Here is a 24019-nt window from a genome sequence, read left to right as displayed (position 1 = left end):
TCTGATGAACTCCCCAAACCCAACAGTACAGATGTTGGAGCCGATACAGACCTCGGTGCAGCTCTCAAGAAAGAGGTGGGAGCTGAACCCACCTGCGCTGAGGTCGCAAAGACAGGGTCAGATCTGAACCTTATCAGAGAACTCAATGGGTGAGTGTGGGATCCCAGAGGTCTCTTGCTCTGACTGAGCAGAGATGCTCGAGGCAGGCATCGGATCAGAGAAACGAAAAGGTCCAGAACCCGATACAGACACCAGCTGGATGTCAGAGTCTTCTGGTTCAGACATTTATGAATGGATCAGAGGAGGAGTAGGTGCCATAGGTGAAGGATGAATCTGATGTGACTCCTTTGGTTTGGATCTAAAAAAAGCTTGGCCAAGGAGACTCTACACCACCCTAGCCACATCTTCATCTGACAGACTCCTAGCAGACCTTGTGGACAACATTGGTGATCTGGACCTGGTAAGAAAAGGTGATGGGAGCCTGGACGTAATGGGTTCCAAGGATGAAGATCAGCTCCAATAGTGGTACTCTGTGGGCAATGGGGTCTTCTGTGCAGATTCCATGGACGATTTTGGCTATGAAGCCTTTGATTGCTGCAAGGAAGTTCCCAGATCGATGCAAGTTGTCTGTTCCGTAAATGCTGTTAGAGCGGACACCTTTGGTTGCTTTGCTTTCGGCTCTGACAATGCTTTCGGAGCAGGAGAAGGCTGTTTCCCTGACCTCTCAGTCTTATCGAATTTAGGAGAGGAGGATTTAGAAAAAGAAATAGCCTCAGAGAAAGGGGTTTTGATTAACCTTTTCAAAATCAATTTGTTCTTGCATTCCATAAGTGCCCTTTGATTAAAGGCATGGCATAGAACAAGATTCTTGTAGAGGAGGAGGCCGCAAACACTATACGTGTGCGAATCACTGAGGAGCATCTCCTTGCTGCAATTCTCATACTTCTTAAATCCTAATGGCTTTCCTTCCTTTTGGGACATATATGAAAGAAGCCTGAAGAACAAAAGTACAGTTTTGTACCTACCATAAATGTAGCTGTTTGAGTGTCTTCATTGCTGCAGTCATTACACTTGGGTTATCCTGCCGTCAGGCGGGCCTGCAGTCGGCCTGAGTTCCAAAGTCTTGGTCTGGCGTCGGTTGCTGTCGCTTCTTCCCTGACGTCAGTGTGCCAGGGGTATACAAGAAGCAGCCGACACCATTTTCTTCAGTTTTTCTTGCCCCAGATGTCAGGTGCCCCCAAAAATGGTAGGCAATACATATTGCTAATAAAACAAACAAAAAAGGTAAAAATAAAACCTTCAATAACCAGCAAATACACCACATAGGTAGCATAGGTTAGTCCCAGATAAGAAAGAGGGGCTGGCGGGTGGGTAAACTGGACTAGTAATATTAGACCACAGTGAAGACACTCGAACATCTACATTTATGGTAGGTACAAAACTGTACTATGTTCGTGTTTCACTGCTGCAGTCATTACACTTGGGTAGAATCCCAAAGCTGAGTTTGGGTGGCTGGCTCTATAGAGGATTTGGTGTGGCTATGAGGCCCTGCAGCACTGCAGCGGCAAAGCCAGCTCTGGATCTGGAATAAAGAGACAAATGGTAATGCTTGGTAAAGGTGTGCACTGAACTCTAAGTTGCAGCTTCCAAGATATCTTTGGTAGGTACTCCTCTAAGGTAGGCAGTAGAAGTGGCAGTTGCCCTGGTGGAATGTGGTCTAATATTACTAGGCACAGGTTTCCCATGTTGTGTGTAGCAGAACCGGATACAGTGTCCTATCCACTTTGAGATGGTCTGCTTTGAAATAGCCTTTCCCTGTGATACTGCAGCATACGATACAAACAATTGTTCAGATTTTCTGAAAGCTTTTGTTTTGTCCAAGTAGAAGCACAACTGCCTGTGTATGTCCAAGGAATGTAGAAGTCTCTCCCCTTTATTCTGGGGATTTGGATAAAATGTTGGCAAATGAATAGATTGGTTAAGAGCCACACTGGATACACCACCTTAGGCATAAAGGTAGGGTTTGTTCTTAAAGAAACCCTGTCTTTGTGGAAAATGATGAAGGGCTCCACTGTCATTAGTGCCTGCAGTTCTGAGACTCTTCGTGCTGAGGTTATTGCCAGAAGCAGAGCAGTTTTCCATGATATATATTTTAACTTTGCTGAATTGGCTGGTTCAAAAGGAGGCAAAGTGAGCTTTTCCAAAAAGAAATTGAGGTCCCAAGTTGGTGTTGGTGCTCTCCGGGGCGGTCTTATGTTTTTATCCCCTCTGAGGTACTGCTTTAGCAACGGGTGAGAGAAAATAGGAGGATCTGTGTTGTAATGAGCCGAGATGCCAGAAGCAGAGCAGTTTTCCATGATATATATTTTAACTCTACTGAATTGGCTGGTTCAATTGGCTTGTGTGTGATAAGTCCTTGTGCAGAATATTTGTAGTTGGAAATTCAGTGGTGAGGCAAAAAGACCTATATCTGGGCACCCCCATTTTTGCATTATCATGCTGAAAACTTGTGGATTTAATTTCCATTCGTGAGGATCCATGATGTTTCTGCTTAAGTAGTCTGCCAGAGTGTTTTTCTTTCCTGGCAGGAATTGTGCTTGCAGATGAACTTGATAGGTTACAGCTGTGTTCCACAAGGTCATGGCTTGTCTGCATAGGGGGTAAGAATGAGTGCCCCCCCCCCTGTTTGTTTATGTACCACATCACAGTGGTGTTGTCTGTCTTTACTAGTAATTGTCCTGGATGCAGAAGATCCTTGAAAGCTGTAAGGGCATTTTGTACAGCCAACATCTCTTTTTGATTGATGTGAAGATGCATTTGGTCTGTGGTCCATTTGCCCTGAATACATTTTCCTGTCATGTGTGCTCCCAGGCGTAATCCGAGGTGTCTGTTATTAAAGTCTGCCTGGCTGTGGGAAGAGTGAAAGGCTGACCCTTGTTGAGGTGTCATGCATGTGCCCACCATCAAAACTCTTGTTGTAGGCAGGGAATTAGTGGTATTACTGTCTCCAAGCTGTGAGAATGTTGAGACCAAACACTTTTTCGGTACCATTGTAATTTCCTCATATGCAGTCTTACATATGGAATTAGTAGTATGCAGGATGCCATGAATCCCAAGGCCTGCAGAATTTTTCTTGCAGGGAGTTGGGACTTTGTTGCCATCAACTGAAAATACTGAGTCAGTTGTCTTTGCTTGTCTGGCGTGAGATAAGCCATCTGGGCCATTGCATTTAAGCTGGCACCCAGGAATATTATCTCTTGTGAGGGCACTAGTTTTCATTTATTTTCGTTTATTGTGTACCCTAGGCAACTTAATCTTTTTACGAAAGCCAGATGCTGTAGAAGAATGTCCTTGCTATCTGCTTGAATCAGGCAGTCGTCCAGATATGGATATATTTGAATTTCTCTTTGTCTGCAAAATGCAATTATTGGTGCCAGGCACTTGGTAAAGACCCTGGGCGCACTAGATAAGCCAAAGGGCATTGCAGAGAATTGGTAGTGCATTGAACCAGCTATGAATCTGAGGTATCTTCTGCAATTTTGTCTGATAGGGACATGCAGGTATGCCTCTGAGGTCCAAAGTAACAAGCCAAGCTTTCTTGCCCAACATGGGAAGGAGCTGTTGTAGTGTCAGCATTTTGAATTTCGGAACATCCAGGTAAGTATTTAGAGTGGAAAGGTCCAGAATGAGTCTCCAGGCTTTGTCCTTTCTGGGTACTAGGAAGAGTCTTGAGAAAAATCCTTGTCCTTTTTCCTGCTGTGGTACTTTTTGAATAGCTCTCATGTCCATGAGAGCTGTAATTTGTTTTTGTGCCTCTGCCCATTGATTTTGTGGCAGGTCTGGCATTCCTTTTAGCCTTGGAAGAGTGCGAAAGTGGAACCTGTAACCTTGAGTCACAATATTCAGCACCCATTTGTCTTGGGTGATTGCTTGCCAGTTTTGAGAAAAAAGTGCTAGTTTCCCCCCCTAAGGGAGCTGCCAAAAGGTAAGAGTATGGCATTGGAAGGGGGAAGTCATTGGGACCGTTTCCTGTAAGGTTGTGACTTGTCCTCACCTCCTTTTGGGTTTGATGCACCCCACTGTCGTGGTCTGTATAATCATTGTGGCTGAGATCTGCCTCTTTGTGGCCTGTCTGACACTGGAAAGGACCAATTCTTTGTAGGCCAATTTCTGCTAAATCGTGGTGGCTGTACCTGTAAGAAATCCTTCACTGTTTGCATTGATTTTGCCTTATCCTCCATTTTCTTTAATACCTCTTCTGCCTTAATACCAAATAAATTATCTTGCTGCAAAGGAGCATCTAATAATTTTGCCTTAACATGATCTGGTAAACTTTGTTTTTTTAACCAAGCATGTCTTCGAATCACAGATCCTGTAACTGCTGCTCTACAAGAAGCTTCTAATGAATCAAAACCACATTGCAAATTATGCTTTCCCACTTGTTCAGCTGCATGCAATAAATCCTGCATTTCCTTATAGTCAGGTTGTTCTGCATTTGTACTCATTTTCTGTTTTAACTGAGACATTAAGTAATGTTGATATTTAAGTATGTGAAACTGGCAATTTAGAGCCCTCACTGCTAAAGTTGCAGAGGTGTAAACTTTCTTTCCCCATCTGTCTAAAGCTCTAGAGTCCCTATTCGAGGGAACTGGATTCTTAGACGTGGAAGCCTTAACCCCTTTGGGACCCTGGGAAATAGTTTCTAGGTCAGTAACAGGGTTTTTATAAAGAAATTTGTGAGAGTCAGGGACTCTGTAATACCTGTCTGGCTTGACAGGAGCTGGGGGTAAAGAATCAGGATTTAAACTAGATTCAAAGAACACATCATCCACAATGTCCAACACTGGCGGAATAGCAAGGGGCCTGTGCTGAGGCAGTAAAAGAAAGTCTCTGAGCCTTTTCTTGGATTCTGAGTAATCCTGGCCCTCCCAATGGAAATGCTCCCTCATGGTATGTAAAGTTTCCCCAAAAGAGTAATCCTCAGGAGGAGAGGCTGAAGGAACTGATTCTTCAGCATCAGAAGCCTCATAGGGGGGTAAAGAATATTCCTGGTCTGAAGAGGAATCAGAATATATTGAAACCTGGGCAGATGAATCATAATCTCTATCCTGCCTAGGCCTTTAACAGGAGGGGGATGGCAACCCCTGATCAGAGTTAGCAAGTCTTCGGCCATCTTGAGCATCTGTTTTTTAGGCATGGAGGCCTGTCCAGGTGAATGATGTACTTACTTCTTTGTCTTTAATGTAGGCTTAGATTTGGCTGAAGTTGCAATGGTAAGTTGAGTAGGCCTGAAAACACCCTCAGAAGCCGATGCCTGCTCAACGGCTCCGGACCCATCTGAAGGGTTAATCTCCGTTGGCCCAGCACCTTGTGAATCCAGAGGCCTAGGCACCTCCACATGGGAGTCGGTCACGGCCTGTGGTTCAGAGGTAGCGGGTGTCAGGGGCTACGAAAGCGCCTCACTGAAAACCGGCGAACTGGCAACTGGCCTAGAAGAGGCTTCATCTTCAGTTTTGGGCCTCGGATGCCTTTCCTTATCTTTGTGTTTTTTGTGCATTCCGGTCTTCGGTTGTTCCGACGGCATTGTATAATTAAACCTTCGCCCAAAGTAATGGCGAGCAAAATCAAATCGACGTTTAATAGTGCGTTTGTTAAATCTAGCACAAAACCGACAACTAGTGATGTCGTGATCTGGGCCTAGGCATGGGATACAGTAAGAATGAAAATCTTTATGAGGTATTTGCTTCCCACAAGAAATACAGTTATTAACCTTTACTGACATCGGTCTGAGGCAAGAAAAAGTTTCCCCAATGGGGTACTTAGCTTTATTGAAGACTTTGGTTCTGAAATCGAATTTGAAATCTCAGGAGTCGGCCGACCAGCACTTGCGAACTGCTTTTGCTTCGGGCACCGCGCGGCAAGAAAGACTGAAGAAAATGGCGTCGGCTGCTTCTTATACACCCCTGGCGCACTGACGTCAGGGAAGAAGCGACAGCAACTGACGCCGGACCAAGACTTTGGAACTCAGGCCAACTGCGGGCCAGCCTGACGGCAGGATAACCCAAGTGTAATGACTGCAGCAGTGAAACACGATGAACATCAGGAGACAAAGGCACAAATAAGGGGGAAAGGAGGACGACCTACAAATGCTTTTTTTTTTTTAAACTACAGAAAGGAAAGGGAAAACTGCTCTCCAACAAAAAATGAACGGTAACCAGTTGGAAAAGAAATAGTCCTAAATTAGTAGAAAAATACTAAGGGAGAGAAAGAAGGAAGGAGAACACACACTAACTAAAAAAAATGGGTGAGGGAAGGGAGTTAGACGTCCCTAACTAAAAACTCACTCTAACCAGGAGAGGATTACTAATTAGGGCGCTATCAGGAAGAATACACAGAGATAAAAGGTTAACAATATAAAACTACTAAATTATATAAAGGTACAAAGCTATAAATATATGAAAACAGAGCCTAGAGCTTGCTTGAAAAACCTCTTCGCAGTGCGGCAAATGAGATCTGATGAAGTTAGGGAACTGCATTATGCGTAGGGCAGGAGGCCCACGAACTTTGATGAAGTCCTCGAGCTTTTGTAATGGCCAAGAAGGATCAAAGACATCGGATCCGACCCACCATTAAGTATAAAGGCAAGACTGACAACACATTTCTTGTTTTTCTATATATTTTGGCAAACAACTAACACATACAGAATTACTTAACCTCATATGAAAGCTCTCAGCTGGGGGAACAAAATGCTGCTGACATTATGTGTAACTGGAATGGTTGCCGAGATACTGTAAGTCGTTTACAAAATATTACAAACTTAACAGTTCTGTAACTTACAAAATCCAGTTTATGACGCAGAACCTAAAGAATACTTCTTCTTTCGGCTTTTCCCGGTTAGGGGTCACCACAGCGGATCACCTGTCTGCTCATGACTGGCAGTGGAGTTTTACGGTTTTGAGTTGCCAGCCCGGCGTCCAATCTTCCATGGAAGGCACACACACACATGCACTCACGCCTAGGGCCAATTTAGTGTCCAATCCACCAACAGCATGTCTTTGGGATGTGGGAGGAAACCAGAGCACCCGGAGGAAACTCACGCATCCACAGTGAGGACATGCAGACTCCGCACAGAAGGCACCCCAGCCGAGTATCGAACTGGAGAACCTCTTGCTGTGAGGAGACAACGCTAACCACTGTACCCTATGATTGTAAAAATAGATTGTGCTGCAGAGTCTGCCATTTACACTTCTTTATAAACCCCTACGGTTCCAGAGATATAAACATTTGTTTGAAATGTGAGGGCATAACTTGCTTACATTAAAAAGCATAGGTTCCGCCCATTGTAAGTTAAAGTGCAAACTTGCAGAGCTCCATTGGAGGGAATGAGTTAACCACATGCAGCCATACTGGAAGTCCCCACCTCTTCGAGGCTGACTAGTCTCAAAAGCAAAGCCATGGAAATTGGTTTCGGCAAGGGGCAGATCATGCCTATTCAACCTAGTGGATTTCTTTGAGGACGTGACCAAGAAGATGGATGAGGTTAAAATGGTGCATACTTGCCTACCTTGACCTGGCTAAGGAATTTGATACAGTACCCCACTCAGGCATTGTAAAACGAATGGATACAGACAAAAATACTCACCATAACAATGCATCTGTGTTGTTTTGTTTTGTTTTCATCTTTGTTTAACCACTGGGTTATGAATCTGACTTTGACCACTTCTCAGACTTTGGATCCATAGCTTAGCTCAAGCTTTTCCCCTTACCCATAATCCTCTACAAACTCCACATTAACTCATATCAAATATGCCACCTTGATATCAACATACAAAAAAACAGATGGATACACTTTAGAAGCTCGAAATACTGAAATATAGAAATTCAGTATTTCAAGCCCATAAAGTGGAACCCTGAAAAGGTACAGTTGTGTACCTACCATAAATGTAGTTGTTCGAGTGTATTCAATGTTGCAGTCATTACACTTGGGTTATCCTGCTAGCAGGCTACCCGCAGTCGGCCTGAATTCCAAAGTCCTGGTCCGGCATCGGCTGCTGTCGCCTCTTCCATCACGTCAGTGTGCCAGGGGTATAAAAGATGCAGCAGACGCCATTTTCTTCAGTTTTTCTTGCCCCAGATGTCAGGTGCCCCCAAAAGGGTAGGCTAAAAATTCTGTTCATAAAAATGCATGCACTAACATAAACATTACCTTCATCTACAAGTAAATACACCACATAGGGTGTATAGAATAGAGAAGTACAGATAAGTCCCAGCAATGAAAGGGGGATGGTGGTAGGGTAACCTGGACTGCAACAGTGAATACACTCGAACATCTACATTTATGGTAGCTACACAACTGTACTATGTTCATCGTGTTTCATTGTTGCCGTCATTACACTTGGGTTGAATCCCAAAGCTGAGGTTGGGTGGCTGGGCCTAAACAGAATTAGGAGTGGCTATGAGGCCCTGCAGAACTGCAGTGGCAAAGCCTGCTCTGGATTTACAGTAAAGAGGTAAGTGGTAGTGCTTTGTAAAAGTGTGCACTGAAGTTCAAGTTGCAGCCTCCAAAATGTCCTTGGTTGGTACTCCTCTGAGGAAGGCTGCTGAAGTGGCTGCTGCTCTGGTTGAATGTAGCCTAATGTCCTTAGGCACTGATTTGCCATGTTGCGAATAGCAGAAACAAATGTAGTGGCCTATCCATTTTGAAATAGTCTGCTTTGCAATAGCTTTTCCTTGCGATCCTGCAGCATATGCCACAAAGAGTTGCTCAGTCTTTCTGAAAGCTTTAGTTTTGTCCAAGTAGAAGCGTAGCTGTCTGTGTATGTCCAAAGAATGCAGAAGTCTCTCCCCCTTATTCTGTGGGTTTGGATAAAAGGTAGGCAAATGAATGGTTTGGTTAAGAGCCATGCTGGACACTACCTTAGGCATAAATGTTGGGTTTGTCCCTAGAGAAACCCTGCCCGGATGGAAAATAATAAAAGGTTCCACAGCCATTACTAACTCTGAGTCTCTTATTGCTGAAGTTATTGCTAGGAGCAGAGCTGTTTTCCATGATAAGTATTTTATCTCAGCTGTATTGGCTGGCTCAAAAGGAGGCAGTGTGAGCTTTTCCAAGACAAAATTGATGTCCCATGCAGGTATTGGAGCTCTCCTTGGAGGTCTTATGTTTTTGGCCCCTCTGAGGTGCTGCCTTAGCAGTGGATGTGAAAAAATAGGTGGATCCATATTGTAATGAGCTGAAATGGCAGAGGCATGGATCTTAATTGATGAGAAGGATAGGCCTTTGTCCAGCATCTCAGTTAGTTATTGTAAAATCTGAGGAATATTTGGTACAAGCGTGTCCATTCCTTGTGCCTGGTTCCAGGCACAGAATCTCTTCCATTTTTCTGCATAAGATTTTCTGGTGCTGGGCCGCCTGGCCTCCAAAGTAACATCCATAACTGCTTTAGAGAGAGGTGTGTTCTGAATGGTTACATTATCCACCATGCAGCCAGATTTAGGATTCTGAGTTGGCTGTGCAGGATCTGATTGTTTTGTTGGTCAGTAAATGAGGAATTTGAGGTAATGTCCAGGCTGGGCCTTGAGACAAGCTCTTTAGGATTGGGTACCAGTGCTGGCGTGGCCAGTCTGGGGCAATCAGTATAATTTTTGGCTTCTCTTGTCTGACCTTTAGGAGTACCTTGGGGAGGAGAGGCAGTGGAGGAAAGGCATATACTGTAAGGGTTTTCCGGCTGAATGATAAGGCATCCACTTTTCCATGCTTGTTTGTGATAAGTCCTTGTGCAGAATCTCTGTAGTTGGCAGTTGTGAGGGGAGGTAAATAGATACATATCTGGGCATCCCCATTTCCTTGTTATCATGCTGAAGATTTGTGGCTCTAGTTTCCACTCGTGAGGATCCATGAGGTTTCTGCTTAGTTCGTCTGCCAGAGTATTTGTCTTTCCTGGAAGGAATTGTGCTTGCAGGTGTACTTGATAAGTCAATGCTGTGTTCCACAAAGTCATGGCTTGTCTGCAGAGGGGGTAGGAATGTGTGCCTCCTTGCTTGTTTATGTACCACATGACTGTAGTATTGTCCATCTTTATCAGCAGTTGTCCTGGATGAAGTAGATCCTTGAAAGCTGTCAGGGCATTCTGTACAGCTAGCATCTCTTTTTGATTGATATGAAGATGCATTTGGCTTGCAGGCCATGTGCCCTGAATACATTTTCCTGCCATGTGGGCACCCCAGGCATAATCTGATGCATCTGTTGTTAGTGTCTGCCTGGCTGTGGTTAAAGTGAATGGCTGTCCCTTGTTGTGGTGACAGGCCTGTGCCCACCATCGAAACTCCTGTTGCAGGCAGGGAATGAGGGTAATGAGAAGTTATGTACCTACCATAACGTTCCATGTTAGTTGTCTTCTTCTCGCCTTCTTTCTTGCTGGATGGGTTCAGAGCCGACCATCAGCTCCGACTCGGCCTATACTAAAGCTCGAGAGCTATTTATACCGGCTCGAGGCTACCCTATATCCCACAATGCTAGGCGCTAACTACCCAGATCTCGTTTGATAGCTGAAACCATAGCAGTTCTGCTCTCCAACAAAAGGAGGAGAGGAAACCTCACTCGAAAGTCACCTAGACCTTTAGCTACCAGAAGGGATAGCCTAGGGGGCAAACTGAGGCAAGAAGATCATCCCCAAGGATCCTAGGTCTGTCCAGGCTAGGGGGGGTGGCGGGGGTGGGACGCAAGAAAGAAGGCGAGAAGAAGACAACTAACATGGAACGTTATGGTAGGTACATAACTTCTCAATGTTAAGTTGTCAATCTCGCCTTCATTCTTGCTGGATGGGACCGCGTCCCTAGCACCTTCACCCTGGGTGCCTCATCGGAACAGACTCTTGAGAACGGTGGAACCAAAATTAGCCCGGCTTCGGGAGGCCATGTCTAATTTGTAATGAGAGATAAAGGTATGAGGTGAGGCCCAAGTGGCTGCCGCACAAATGGAATCTATTGGAATCTATTGGTAATCTAGCCTGAAAAGCTATTGAGGTGGCTAATGCTCTGGTTGAGTGAGCCCTGGGCCTTGACGGTAGCTTCTGGCGTCTGAGCTGATAGATGAAAGTGATCACAGATGCCAGCCATCTAGAAAGGGTTACTTTGGAAACTGGAAGGCCTTTCTTGCCTGCTGCATAAGATAGGAAGAGCTGCTCAGATTTCCTAGCTTGCTTGGTTCTATCCAAATAGTAACAGAGTTGACGATGAACGTCCAGAAATTGCAGTTTTTGTTCCGCTCTGTTGGAGTAGTTGGGGAAGAAAACTGGAAGATTGATAGTCTGGTTTAGGTTAGCTTAAGAAGAAACCTTGGGTAAAAAGGACGGATCAGTCCTGAGGGACACTCTGTCTTTATGGAAAACTAGATAAGGTGGAGGAATGCAAAGGGCCTGAAGTTCTGATACTCTTCTCGCAGATGTTACGGCGACCAGAAAAAGAGTTTTCCAAGATAACAATTTCAGGGAACAGGAAGCCGCAGGTTCAAAGGGGGGAAGAATCAAGGAGGTTAGAACCAAATTTAAGTCCCACTGCGGTGGGGGGTCCCTGACTGGGGGCTTAAGCAAAAAGATACCTTTAAGAAAGGTTTTACAAAGATTATGGGACATGATACTGGAGTCCGAAAGGCCTGCATGAAAGTTCGAAATAGCCGCTAACTGCACTCTGATGGTGGAGGAAGAAGACCCTGAGTGAAACAATTCGGCTAGGAAGTCTAGGACTGATTGGATAGGGGCAATAAAAGGATTTATATTTCTAGCTCCTGCCCAGAAGGAAAAACGCTTCCACTTGCTGGCGTAAATCCTCCTGGTGGATGACTTTAGGGAAGCTATAAGTATGTCACGCACAGAATGGGAAATAAGGGGAAGCCTGGCTAGGGTTGGAATTGGAGCAACCAAGCTGTGAGGTTGAGAGATTGGAGGGAGTGGTGCAGCTGTCCCGACTGGTGGGTCAAGAGATCTGGCACTGGGTCCAGATGCCAGGGCTGCCCCAAGAGGTAACGATGCAGGAACGGAAACCATATCTGACACTCTCACGGCGGTAGCTCTCTGAATCAATTGAGTGATTAATGGAAAGGGAGGAAAGGCATACAGAAGTCCCCGGGGCCAATCGTGGACTAGAGCGTCTCTGGGAGGGTGGCCGGGAAGAGGGAAGAGAGTGAAGAAGTCGTGGCACTTGCTGTTTTGAGGTGTTGCAAAAAGGTTGCAGCAAGGTCGACTCCATCTCTGAAAAATTTCTTCCACTATTGTTTGTTTGAGAGACCACTCGTGTGGCATGAGAATGGCTCTGCTCAACCTGTCCGCTATGATGTTGGACTTCCCGGGGATGTGCGTTGCTATAAGAAACCGTTGAGAGGAGATCGCCCACTGCCAAAGTCTGAGAGTCTCTCGACACAAGGGATAGGACTTGGTTCCGCCCTGCTTGTTGATGTACCACACTACGGACATATTGTCCGTCTGAACTGCAATAGTCCCGATAGGAAGAGAGTCCTGAAGGGCTTGCAACGCTAAAAGTACTGCTCTCATCTCCAAGACATTTATGTGCAGGTGGCACTCGAAAGGTTGCCATGTGCCCTGGACCGTCCTGCCCTGAAAATGCCCACCCCACCCGATCAGGGAGGCATCCGTTGTCACCGTGGCGACCGGGGGAGAAGGAACAAATGGTCTGCCCTGAAGGACTTGAGGGGAGACCATCCACCAAGAAAGGTGTTTCTTGCAAGCCAGGGTTATTAAAATGTTGTGTGACATTGGGAGTTGTTGAAAGGACCACTGGCAAAAAAGCATCCACTGAAGGATCCGCATATGAAAGCGAGCTAGGGGAAGTAGAGTAATGGCTGCCGCCATGAGACCTAATACCTTCAGGACAAACCTGGCTTGAATTTTGCTGTTCTGAAGAAAAATGTGAACATGCCTGCGAATATCTAGAACTCTTTGTTCGGTTAGTTTTGCGGAAAGCCGGACTGTGTCCAAGGTGGCGTCTATGAAGGTAATAGACTGACAAGGCGACAAGGCAGACTTTTCGAAATTTATGGAGATACCTAGCCCTTTGCAAGTATCAATGGTGTAATCTCTGGAGAGGAGAAGTTGACGCCTGGTGGTGGCAGTGAGGAGCCAGTCGTCTAGCTATGGAAACACCTGGAGTCCTTGACGCCTCAGATGAGCCGTAACCGCTGCCATGCATTTGGTGAACACTCAGGGGGGCTGTAGTGAGACCAAAGGGCAGGGCTCTGAACTGATAATGACTGGTTCCCAGCCGGAAGTGGAGAAACCTCCTGGAGCGCCTGTGCATCTTGATGTGGTAGCACGCATCCTGAAGGTCTACTGAGCACATCCAATCGTCCTGACCCAGAAAGGGTAGAATGGACTGCAGCGTGACCATTCGGAACTTCGTTCTTCTTACAGACCTGTTTAGTCTGCTGAGATCCAATATGGGTCTCCAGTCCCCTGTCTTTTTTGGTACCAAAAAGAACTTGGAGTAGATTCCGGATCCTTGTTGGTCTGCTGGGACTGGCTGGATGGCTCTTTTTGTTAGTAGTTTTGGTATTTCTAGTACTGCTTGTTCCCTTAGACTGGGTGGAACGTCTGGAAGGGGTCCTTTTGGCTGAGTTGGGGTGTGGATAAAGGGAATTTTGTAACCCTCGGATATGATCGACTGTACCCATTTGTCTTGGGTGAGTGAAAGCCAGGCTTCTGGGTACAGTGATAACTTTCCCCCGACTGCCTCCGAAGGCGGACAGTCGGGCAGCTTCTCAGGGATGCTGGAAGGGTTTGTCAGAAAGAGACTCTCTGCTACCCTGATTTTGCGGACCTCCTCTGCCCCTAGGGTGGTGTCTGTTATTGCCCCCCCCCCTGTCTCTAGAGGGGAACTGACCTCTTGCGTCAGGCGCGACCTCTTGTGGTTTATGGAACCACATCTTCCCACCCTTATGACCCTTAGGGTATGGTCTAGGCGGGGTGGAAAAATGGACTCCCATGGCAGAGAGAGTCTTGCCTTCTTGCTCGCATCGGGTCAAAGTATCCTTCACCTGAGATCCAAACAAAGCTGAACCGTCAAAGGGGGAGTTAGTGAAGGACGCCTTAAAGTGGTCTGCAAAGTTACAAAGCCGCATCCAGGTGTGATGCCTTAAGGCAACGCCTGTGCCTGCAGCCCTACTCGCCCCATCGGCCGCATAGGAAATAAGCCGCATGGAGGAGTTGACAATGGAATTCAGGGTTGCCAGCTGGGAATTTATTTTGTCATGAGACCCCGCAGCTGTTGGATCCTGTAAGACCTCACCCACTTTTTTGAGCATGTCTCTTTGAAGGCGGGTGAAGTGGCTCAGATAATTCAGCGATCGCATGACAAAGGTCGCTGAAGAAAACATCCGCTTGCCGTACCTATCCATAGTCCTAGACTCCTTGTTAGGAGGATGGATGGTACTGAAAGATCAGCCAGTTCCTTCTTAGTGGCTGCAGCCACCACCATGGCGTCAACCGGGACACCCTTGGCTAAAAACTGTTTGTCCGAAGGGGCTGTTATAAATTTGGAAGGCCTCCGTGGGGTAGGTTCCATCGTATCAGGGGCTGTCCACGCCTTCCGCGCCACCACTTCCATGAGGGGGTCAAAGGGCGGAGACACCCAGGAGGTGGAAGGCCGAGAGACAAAAGTCTCTAGGTAAACCGACTCGTCCTCGGAAGGATTAAGGGTAGACCAGTTCCCCCTCTGCTTCAGGATTTCAAGGATGTCTGAAAAGGAGACCTCCTCAGAGGGGGACCGTGGGGACCCTTCCAACTCATCCAAGTCGGTATCCGATGTAATGGACTCAGGGGAGTCCACATGCTTCCTCTTACATTTCCTCTTCCGAGGGGTTCCCCTGACGGATCAGGGGAAACCTCGGAAGAGGAGGATATTCCCAATGGGGAAACCTGAGGCATTGGATCTCTATGGTCAGGAATGAGAGGGTGGGTAGAGACCGCAGTAGGCACTACAGAGGGAGGAGCTGAGGGAGCTGACCGTGGAGCAGGCACAGGGGCCAGCACGCTCCTCATGACTTCGAAGGTGCTCCCATCAGGCAGGGTAGAATGTCCCCGCTCCGAAGAGATAAGGACCCCTCCCGGCACCAAGAGGGATGGCTCCGAAGCCGATGTCAGGGCCGAACTTACCAGCGCCCAAGCTCCGAGAGGGAGAATGTGGTTGGACAAGGGTCCGATGCCACTCGCCCCCTCAGAGCCGACGAAGAAGTCCATGCTCCTGGATCCCTCCAAGGATGGGACCATGGAAGAGACCGGAGCCGAAAGGTGAGGTATCGGCTCTGACGTGTCGACGGCCACGGCTCCCACAAGCTCCGGCTCTGAACTCAGAGGAAGACTCGGAGGAGGAATCGAAGATGGGGTGGGGATAGCCACTGTCTGTTGAGAAGGGCTATGAAGCATTTGGGCTAGTGCCTGAGACTTAAGAAGTCTACTAACCACCCTCTCGAGGTCGTGGTCTGAGAGCCTGGAAGACCTGGAGGAATGGGTTCGATGACTCCTCTCCAAGGGTAAGGGAGACCTCGGAGCCGAGTGAACAGACTCCAAGGATGGAGATCTGGACCTTTTACGGCTAGCAGATGGCGCTGACACCACTATCGGCACCGACTGAGTCCTGGAATCATCGGCTCTGGTTCGAGCCGATGTAGAAGCCTGAATTTGAGGAACGTCGACTCCAGCCGGAGCCGATGATGAAGACTGTGTCTTGGAAACATCGGCTCCAGCCAGAGCCGATGTGACAGCAGTTAGAGCACAACCAGTCGAAGGCTCCGAGCTCGGAGCCGATGGCTTAGATGGCTTTGAAGGCCTCCCCGACCATGACTTGGTCGGGGAACCTTCAGGCTTTAACAAGCCCCTCAAAATTAACTTGTTTCTGTGTTCCTGCAGGACTCTTGGGCTGAACGCATGACAGACCAAACAAGAGTCCTGCAGGTGCAGAGGGCCCAGGCAATAAACACAAGAAGTGTGACCGTCTGTCAGCGACATTTTCTGACAGCACGAGTCACACTTCTTGAAGCCTGAGACCCTGGTGTCTTTCGACATCCTAAAGTACAAAAAATACAAACACACACACAGACACCTTTTAAACAGTAAAGTCAGTCACACAAAAATTAAACTGACAAGTTAAGCAGAATAGGCCCAAAGGCCTAACCTTATAACTAAAGGAGTTAGAAAGGGATTAAAAAGGGACCGGAAGAGGGATAGCTATGAAGGGAAGCTAATGGGATGGTCGCTAACTAAAAACTAAGTAAAAACCTGACTAAAAGATAGAAAATTTTTGAATTATAACTTCTAACCTGAAGAGCCGGTAATAAACGCACCTCGCAGCCGTAAGCGGCAAACGAGATCTGGGTAGTTAGCGCCTAGCATTGTGGGATATAGGGTAGCCTCGAGCCGGTATAAATAGCTCTCGAGCTTTAGTATAGGCCGAGTCGGAGCCGACCCATCCAGCAAGAATGAAGGCGAGATTGACAACTTAACATTTAATGTTTCCAGGCTGTGGCAATGTTGAGTCCAAACACTTTTTAGATACCATTGTAGTTTCCTCATATGCAGTCTTGCATATGGAATTAGCAGAATGCAGGATGCCATGAAGCCCAAAGCCTGCAAAATTTTTCTTGCAGATAACTGGGTCTTTGTTGCCATCATTTCGATTGCCTTTGTTTGTCTGGCGTGAGATAAGCCATCTGGGCAGTTGTATTTAAGCTTGCACCCATGAATATTATCTCTTGAGAGGGTACCAGTTTTGATTTCTTTTCGTTCACTGTGTACCCTAGGCAAATTAGTAATCTTTTTAAAAACGTCAGATGCTTCAGTAGAATGTCCTTGTTCTCTGCTTGAATAAGGCAGTCATCCAAGTAAGGATATATTTGAATTCCTCTTTGTCTGCAAAATGCAATTACTGGTGCCAGGCATTTTGTGAAGACCCTGGGTGCAGAAGATAAGCCAAAGGGCAGTGCAGAGAACTGGTAGTGCATTGAGCCAGCTATGAATCTGAGGTATCTTCTGCAAGATTGTCTGATTGGGACATGCAGGTATGCCTCTTTGATGTCCAAAGTTACAAGCCAAGCCTTCTTGCTTAGCATGGGAAGAAGCTGCTGCAGAGTCAACATTTTGAATTTTGGAACGTCCAGAAAAGTGTTTAGAATAGACAGGTCCAGTATTGGTCTCCAGGCTTTCTCCTTTCTGGGTACCAAGAAAAGTCTTGAGTAAACTCCTTGTCCCTGCTCTTGCTGTGGTACCCGCTGAATAGCCCTCATGTCCATGAGGGATGAAACTTGCTTTTGTGCCTCTGCCCATTGATTGTGTGGCAGGTCTGGCATACCTTTTGTCTTTGGAAGGGTGTGAAAGTGGAACCTGTAGCCCTGAGACACTATATTCAAGACCCATTTGTCCTGGGTGATCATGTGCCAATTTTGGGAAAAAAGTGCTAGTTTTTCCCCTAAGGGTGCTGCCAAAAGATAAGTGCTTGGCATTGCAGAGGAAAGTCATTGGGACTGTTTCCTATATGGCTGTGATTTGTCTGCTCCACTTTTGGAGGTAGAGGCACCCCATTGTTTAGGCCTATATGAGCCTTGGGGCTGGGATCTGCCTCTAGAGCATCTGTATCTGCCTCTTTGTGGCCTGCCTGACACTGGAAATGACCAATTCTTAGAAGGCCAGTTCCTGCTAAATCTGGGTGGCTGTACCTGTAGGAAATCCTTAACTGTCTGCATAGATTTTGCTTTATCCTCCATTTTCTTCAACACCTCTTCTGCCTTAACACCAAACAAAGTATCATGCTGTAATGGAGCATCCAATAATTTTGCTTTAACATGATCACGCAGATTCTGTTCCTTTAACCAAGCATGCCTTCTAATTTCAGAACCCGTAACAGCGGCCCTGCAAGAGGCCTCCAGTGAATCAAAACCACATTGCAAAGTATGCTTTCCCACTTGTTCAGCTGCATGCAATAAGTCCTGCATTTCCTTGTTATCAGAACATTCAGAATTTAACATTTTCTGTTTTAGCAGTGACATCAAGTATTGCTGATATTTAAGCATATGAAACTGAAAATTTAAAGCCCTTACAGCCAAGGTAGCAGAACTGTAAACTTTTTTCCCCCATCTTTCCAGTGCCTAGAATTCCTATCAGAGGGGACAGGGTTTTTTGCAGTGGAAGCCTTGACTCCTTTGGGACCCTGAGATATAGTTTCTGGGTCAGCAGCAGGGTTTTTATATAGAAATTTATGAGAGTCCAGAACCCTGTAGTATCTGTTTGGCTTAACAGGTGCAGGGGGTAAAGGGTCAGGAGACAGGCCAGACTCTGAAAAACAATGTCGAGAACAGGTGGAATAGCAAGAGGTCTGTGCTGAGGTAGTAAAAGAAAGTCTCTAAGCCTTTTCTTAGATTCTGAGTAATCTTGGCTCTCCCAGTAAAAATGCTCCCTCATGGTGTGCAGGGTTTCCCCAAAAGAATAATCCTCAGGATAAGAGGCTGAAGGAATAGATTCTTCAGCATCAGAATCCTCATAGGGAGGAAGAGAGTATCCCTGTTCAGAAGAGGAGTCAGAGGAAATGGAAACCTGATCAGAAGAGTCATATTCTGTCTCTTGCTTAGGCCTCTTATCAGGAGGGGGTTGGGAACCCCTGATCAAAGTAATTAGGTCTTCGGCCATTTTAAGCATCTGTTTCTTAGACATGGAAGTCTGTCCAGGAGAATGCTGTACTTGTTTCTTTGTTTTTAGAGCTGTTTTAGTCTTTGCCTTTGAAGCTGAAGTTGGCTTGACATATAACTGTGTAGGTCTGAAAACACCCTCAGAAGCCGATGCCTGCTCAGTGGCTCCGGACCCATCTGAGGGAATAGTTTCCGAGTGTCCAATATCTCAAGTATCCAGAGGCCTAGTTGGCTCCATGTGGGAGTCGGAAGCGGCCTGTGGCTCTGAGGTAGCGGGCGTCAGGGGCTGCAAAAGCACCTCACTGAGAACCGGCGAACCGGCAACTGGCCTAGCGGAGGCCTCGTCGGTTTCGGACCTCGGATGCCTGTCCTTTTCCTTGCGCTTTTTATAAACTCCAGTCATCGGCTGTTCCGACGGCATTATATAATTAAATCTTTGGCCAAAGTAATGAAAGGCAAAATCGTACAGACGCTTAATAGTGCATTGGTTAAATCTAGCACAAAACCGACAGATAGCAACGTCGTGTTCAGGGCCTAGGCAAGGAATACAGTAAGAATGAAAATCCTTATGAGGTATTTGCTTCCCACAAGAAATACAATTGTTAACTTTTTCTGACATCGGTCTGGAGCAAGAAAAAAGTTTCCCCAATGGGGTACTTAGCTTTAATGAAGACTTCTGATCTGAAATTCGATTTTGAAAATCTCAGGAGTTGGCCGACCAGCACTTGCGAACTGCTTTTGCTTCGGGCACCGCGCGGCAAGAAAGACTGAAGAAAATGGCGTCGGCTGCATCTGTTATACCCCTGGCGCACTGACGTCAGGGAAGAGGTGACAGCAACCGATGCCGGACCAGGACTTTGGAATTTAGGCCGACTGCAGGTAGCCTGCCAGCAGGATAACCCAAGTGTAATGACTGCAACAGTGAAACACGATGAACATGTGCAGAACCTCAGAAGCGCAAAATTCAAAACTTTGAATAACGGAGGTTTTGAATTACTGCTTCTGGTGTTTCGCTGTGGTCATGGATTCAGGTAAGTGTGTATGTGTTAAGGGTTTTGGGTAGGGGCCGTGGTGTGTGTGAGTGTGTTTTGTTGATGTGATGTGTGTGTGTGAGGAGAATGTAGCTTGTGTGGTGGTGTGTGTTTGTATGTACTGCGACCTAGGAGTTAGAATATTAAAGTGGGGGGGGTGCGCAGCCTCCCACATGGGGGGGGGGTGCAGGGGTGCTTGGCCTCATGCTTTTATGTAGTAGACAGCTTGTGTTTGTGTGTGGGGAGGAAGGTAGGTCTGTGTGTGTGTGTGGAGTAGAAGCGCTAATTCAAAAAAATCTCCGGTGTGTGAGATTTTGAATTTCACGCTTGAGTTTTCGTTTTTAGGTTTCCACTTTATAGCCTCGAAATACTGAATTCTGACATTTCAGTATTTTGAGGACAAAGTGAATACAAAAACAGACCTGTAGATAGTAAGAAAAACTCTAGAAACATAAAGCAAAGGTATCTGGAGCTCAGTCAGGAAAATAACCAAAGGGATATACTTCCAAGTCATAGCAGAAAACCACAGCAGTACCTTCTACCAATAGGTTCATAGGTTCATACTAGGCTATCTGCCCTAGGGCATTTATAAGCCCTAATAATAATAATAATAATAATAATAATAATTCCTATAATGGAAGGGGAATGGAGAGAAGGTAGGGTGAAGAAGGATGAAAACACTCAACACAGACGTATTGTTATAGTGAATCCATAACTTTTATACCTGTTGTCTTTTTTCTCCGTTCTTCAATTATTGGGACAGAGTCCACAGCTATTATAAACCCAGGGTGGTCTCATGGAAGGATATTCTGGAGTACAGCAAAACAAATACTGCCCTGTCCCTAGAAAGTATATCCAACTTGTAATGAACTATGAAGGTATGACACTGGACCAAGTAGTAAAAGCACAAATGTCATCTATAAAAGTTCTGGATAAGAAGTTAAAGGAAGTGGCAGCACTGTGGTACAGCTGTTAGCATTGTCACATCACAGCAAGCGGTTCTCCAGTTCAATTCTTGGCTTGGGTGCCTTCTGTACAGATTCTACATGTCCTCCCTGCATTCGTGTAGCTTTCCTCTGGGTGCTTCAGTTTCCTCCCACATTCCAAAGACATGCATCTGGAGCATTTCTCTCTGGGCCTCCACTGAAAATGGCCTCTGTCCCAGTCGGGCTTTCCCAATAAACAAATATTAAATAAAGTGGAGACTGACTTTGTGGAACAAGTTTGTGGTGGTCTTGGTAAAGTCAAACTTTTTTACTTATAAATGCTTAAGTGACCTTAGACATACTGCCCCAATTTAGCTTCTGAAAAGGAAATAAACAACTGATCAGGTTTCCTGAAAGTTTTTGTTTTATGGCGATAGAACCTCTGTTGTCAATGTACATCCAACAAATGGAGCATATATTCCCCATTATTGGAGAATTTTAGTGAGAAAATTAGTAAATTAATGGACTGGTTAAGGGCAAATTTCTAAAGCTACTTTTGGGAGAAAGGGGGGGGGGGGGTTGATGCAAACAGAAACCATCTTTATGAAAAATTATATAAGGTGTCTGGCAAGACAATGCCTGGTGATCAGATAATCACCTGAAGACAAACCAAACAAAACCGCAGACTAACAGACTGAAGAAGTGTGGCTGGCTGTAATGTAGTCCAAACAAAGAAACCAATAAAAGTGAATGATTTAATAGTGGAAAAAACAAACTACATAAAGCGCATAAACCGCTTTTCGTATTCCACACTGAATACTTTTTCAAATGCACATTACATTATAGATCAAGCCATTTAAAAAATAAACGTTAACAGGAAATGACATCAAAGTCTAAATCATCCCATTCACAAGTGAACTAATGTACTCCCACCCATACATCCAGACTCATTCATAAAAACTAATAACTAAAGGCGAGACCATACAACTGAAACAAACTATAGAAACATGGGAACAACTTCATTATTAATTAAAACAATCCTACTAATGTATATTATTAACCAAAATAGTTAATGTTGTTGTTGTGTCTTTCGGCTTTTCCCGGTTAGGGGTCGCCACAGCGGAACTCTGGTCCGCTAATGAATGGCAGTAGATTTTTATGTGCCGAGTTGCCGGCCCTGACGCACAACCTTCAACGAAGGTACGCCCATTCATGCATGTCTCCACACAGAAGACGCTCTAACTGAGAATCGAACAGGACAACGTGTTACTGTGAGGGAAATACTAAAAACAAATTTATACAGATCCTGAGAAATTCATACAATCATTACACTTGGTATGTATATATGGAATAAATATATAATATAAACATGTATTAACTGTAGTATAAATATAAATATATAATTTAGCAACCACTGCAACAGTAGACTAGACTGACCCTTAACAAATACAGCAACATCACTTATTTTGGTCACATGAATAAATTCACGTTGTGCTGAAATGAATTAAAATAGCTTAAATGACATTAATAACAAACTAGCATTAAATTACCTGGACATACTTTTAATCTTAAAAATGCATTTAAGTGAACTGGCATCAGTGATCCCAGGGTGGTGGCATGCATCCAACTTGATCTGCCAAATCAATTCTAGTTCTTCCAATTTCAATTGAGTTGGACCACCCCCCTTGTGTCTTCTCTAATCTGATCAATAACCTGAAAGTTAAACTTATGGTTTGCAGCCGAACTCACATGCTTCGCCAAAGCATTCGTAGTACTCAGTTTTTTATGGCATATTGGTGCTCATAAACCCTATCCCTCAAACGTCATTCCATCTTACCTACATAAAATGCTGTACACATTTGGCATTTTGCTAGGTAAACGACCATCCTGGAATTACAGTTAATTTTTTTATGCAAACTGTACTTAGCTTTATGCACTGTGAAACTGTTGCCTGTATCCACATACTTACAGAAACTGCAATTCTCACATTTGAACATCCCTATAATTCTGGTATTTAACAAAACTTTGTTTTCCAAGAGGCATTTTAAGTTATACCCCTTGCTATATGTTACCCTTGGGGTAATGTCAAATTTTTTGGGCATGTTCAAAACATTAACAATATACGCCCAGTTTTTCTTCAGAATCTTGAATATCTCTGAGCTCTCTACATTAAATGTAGAAATAAAATTTATAGTGCAATTCCATTCTGATACTTCTAATGGAATGGTTAACTCACTGGTTTCTATACCTTCATTACAATGTAAGGCCACTGTTCTTGGTTTAAGGATGGGTGAATATATCCCAGCCTGCCTTTTATCACAAACTTCCTTAATCAAATCCCTCACTAAAATGTCTGGGTACGCTCTTGCTAAAAACATATTTTGTAATAGAGCACATTCAGTTTCCAAGGGCATAATAAGAGCTGCTCGGACTAACTGTCCTTTTACTACAGAGCATTTTTGTTGGAATGGGTGGCAACTGGAAAAATGTAAAAATGAATTTGAATATGTGCTTTTTCTAAAAATTCTAGCTAAATAACACCTATTTAAATGATCTTTCCTTAGGTTTATATCCAAATAATCTATTTCTTTTGTATGAAAATTAGCTGTAAACCTAAGGAAATTCGTAGTGTTGTTAATATATTCAATCAATTGTTGTATCTCACATTCCTCTTCTTCTAAGATGATAAAAATATCATCCAAATAACGTGTATACATTTTGAGTTTGTCTTTAAAAACATTATTCTCTAGCACAAAACATCTTTTCCATCTTACCACCACCATGTTGGCGAAACTAGCACCATATGGTGAACCCATGGCAACGCCCACTCTTTGTAAGTACAATTGCCCATTGAATATAAAATAATTATATGACAAAACAATGTCTAATATTTCTACTACTAAAGAGATTTCCAAGGGTACTACCCCTTTTGACACCAACATCTCCTGTATCCACTCAATACCTTGGTCGTGTGGAATGGAAGTGTAAAGGTCTTTCACGTCTATTGTTAACAGCAAATCTCTTTCATTATATGACAGAGTATTGATTTTTTCCAGGAATGACCAGGAGTCTTTACAGACTTGTCTCTCATCTATGAGGTATTTTTTAACGATCGTATCAACATACTTAGCACAGGCATATGTAATAGAGCCCCTACCATCTACCAATGGTCTCATAGGTGGACTCACCAAGTTTTTATGGATTTTGGCTATTATGGATTTTGGCTAGACCAAACATGACAGAGATTCTTGGGTATCGAACCGATAGATAGTTAAAGGTGTTAATATCTATTCTTGCCTCCATAAATAGATCATTTAGGAAGTTTTTAATCCGTTGATAATCCCTGTTCAACTCACTTCTTGAAGCTAAAATATATG

General features: G+C 44.9%; 1 protein-coding gene across 3 annotated transcripts in view; it reads right to left on the bottom strand.

Moving 5' to 3' along the window:
* Positions 1-24019, bottom strand: part of PPP2R5E (protein phosphatase 2 regulatory subunit B'epsilon) — a 2371886-nt gene that overhangs the window by 881285 nt on the left and 1466582 nt on the right. The window lies entirely within an intron of this gene.

Source organism: Protopterus annectens, chromosome 6.part0 (genome assembly GCF_019279795.1).
Source record: "Protopterus annectens isolate FY-2018-M chromosome 6.part0, PAN1.0, whole genome shotgun sequence".
NCBI classification, from domain to species: Eukaryota; Metazoa; Chordata; order Ceratodontiformes; family Protopteridae; genus Protopterus; species Protopterus annectens.
This window is presented reverse-complemented; position numbering and strand designations above follow the sequence as displayed.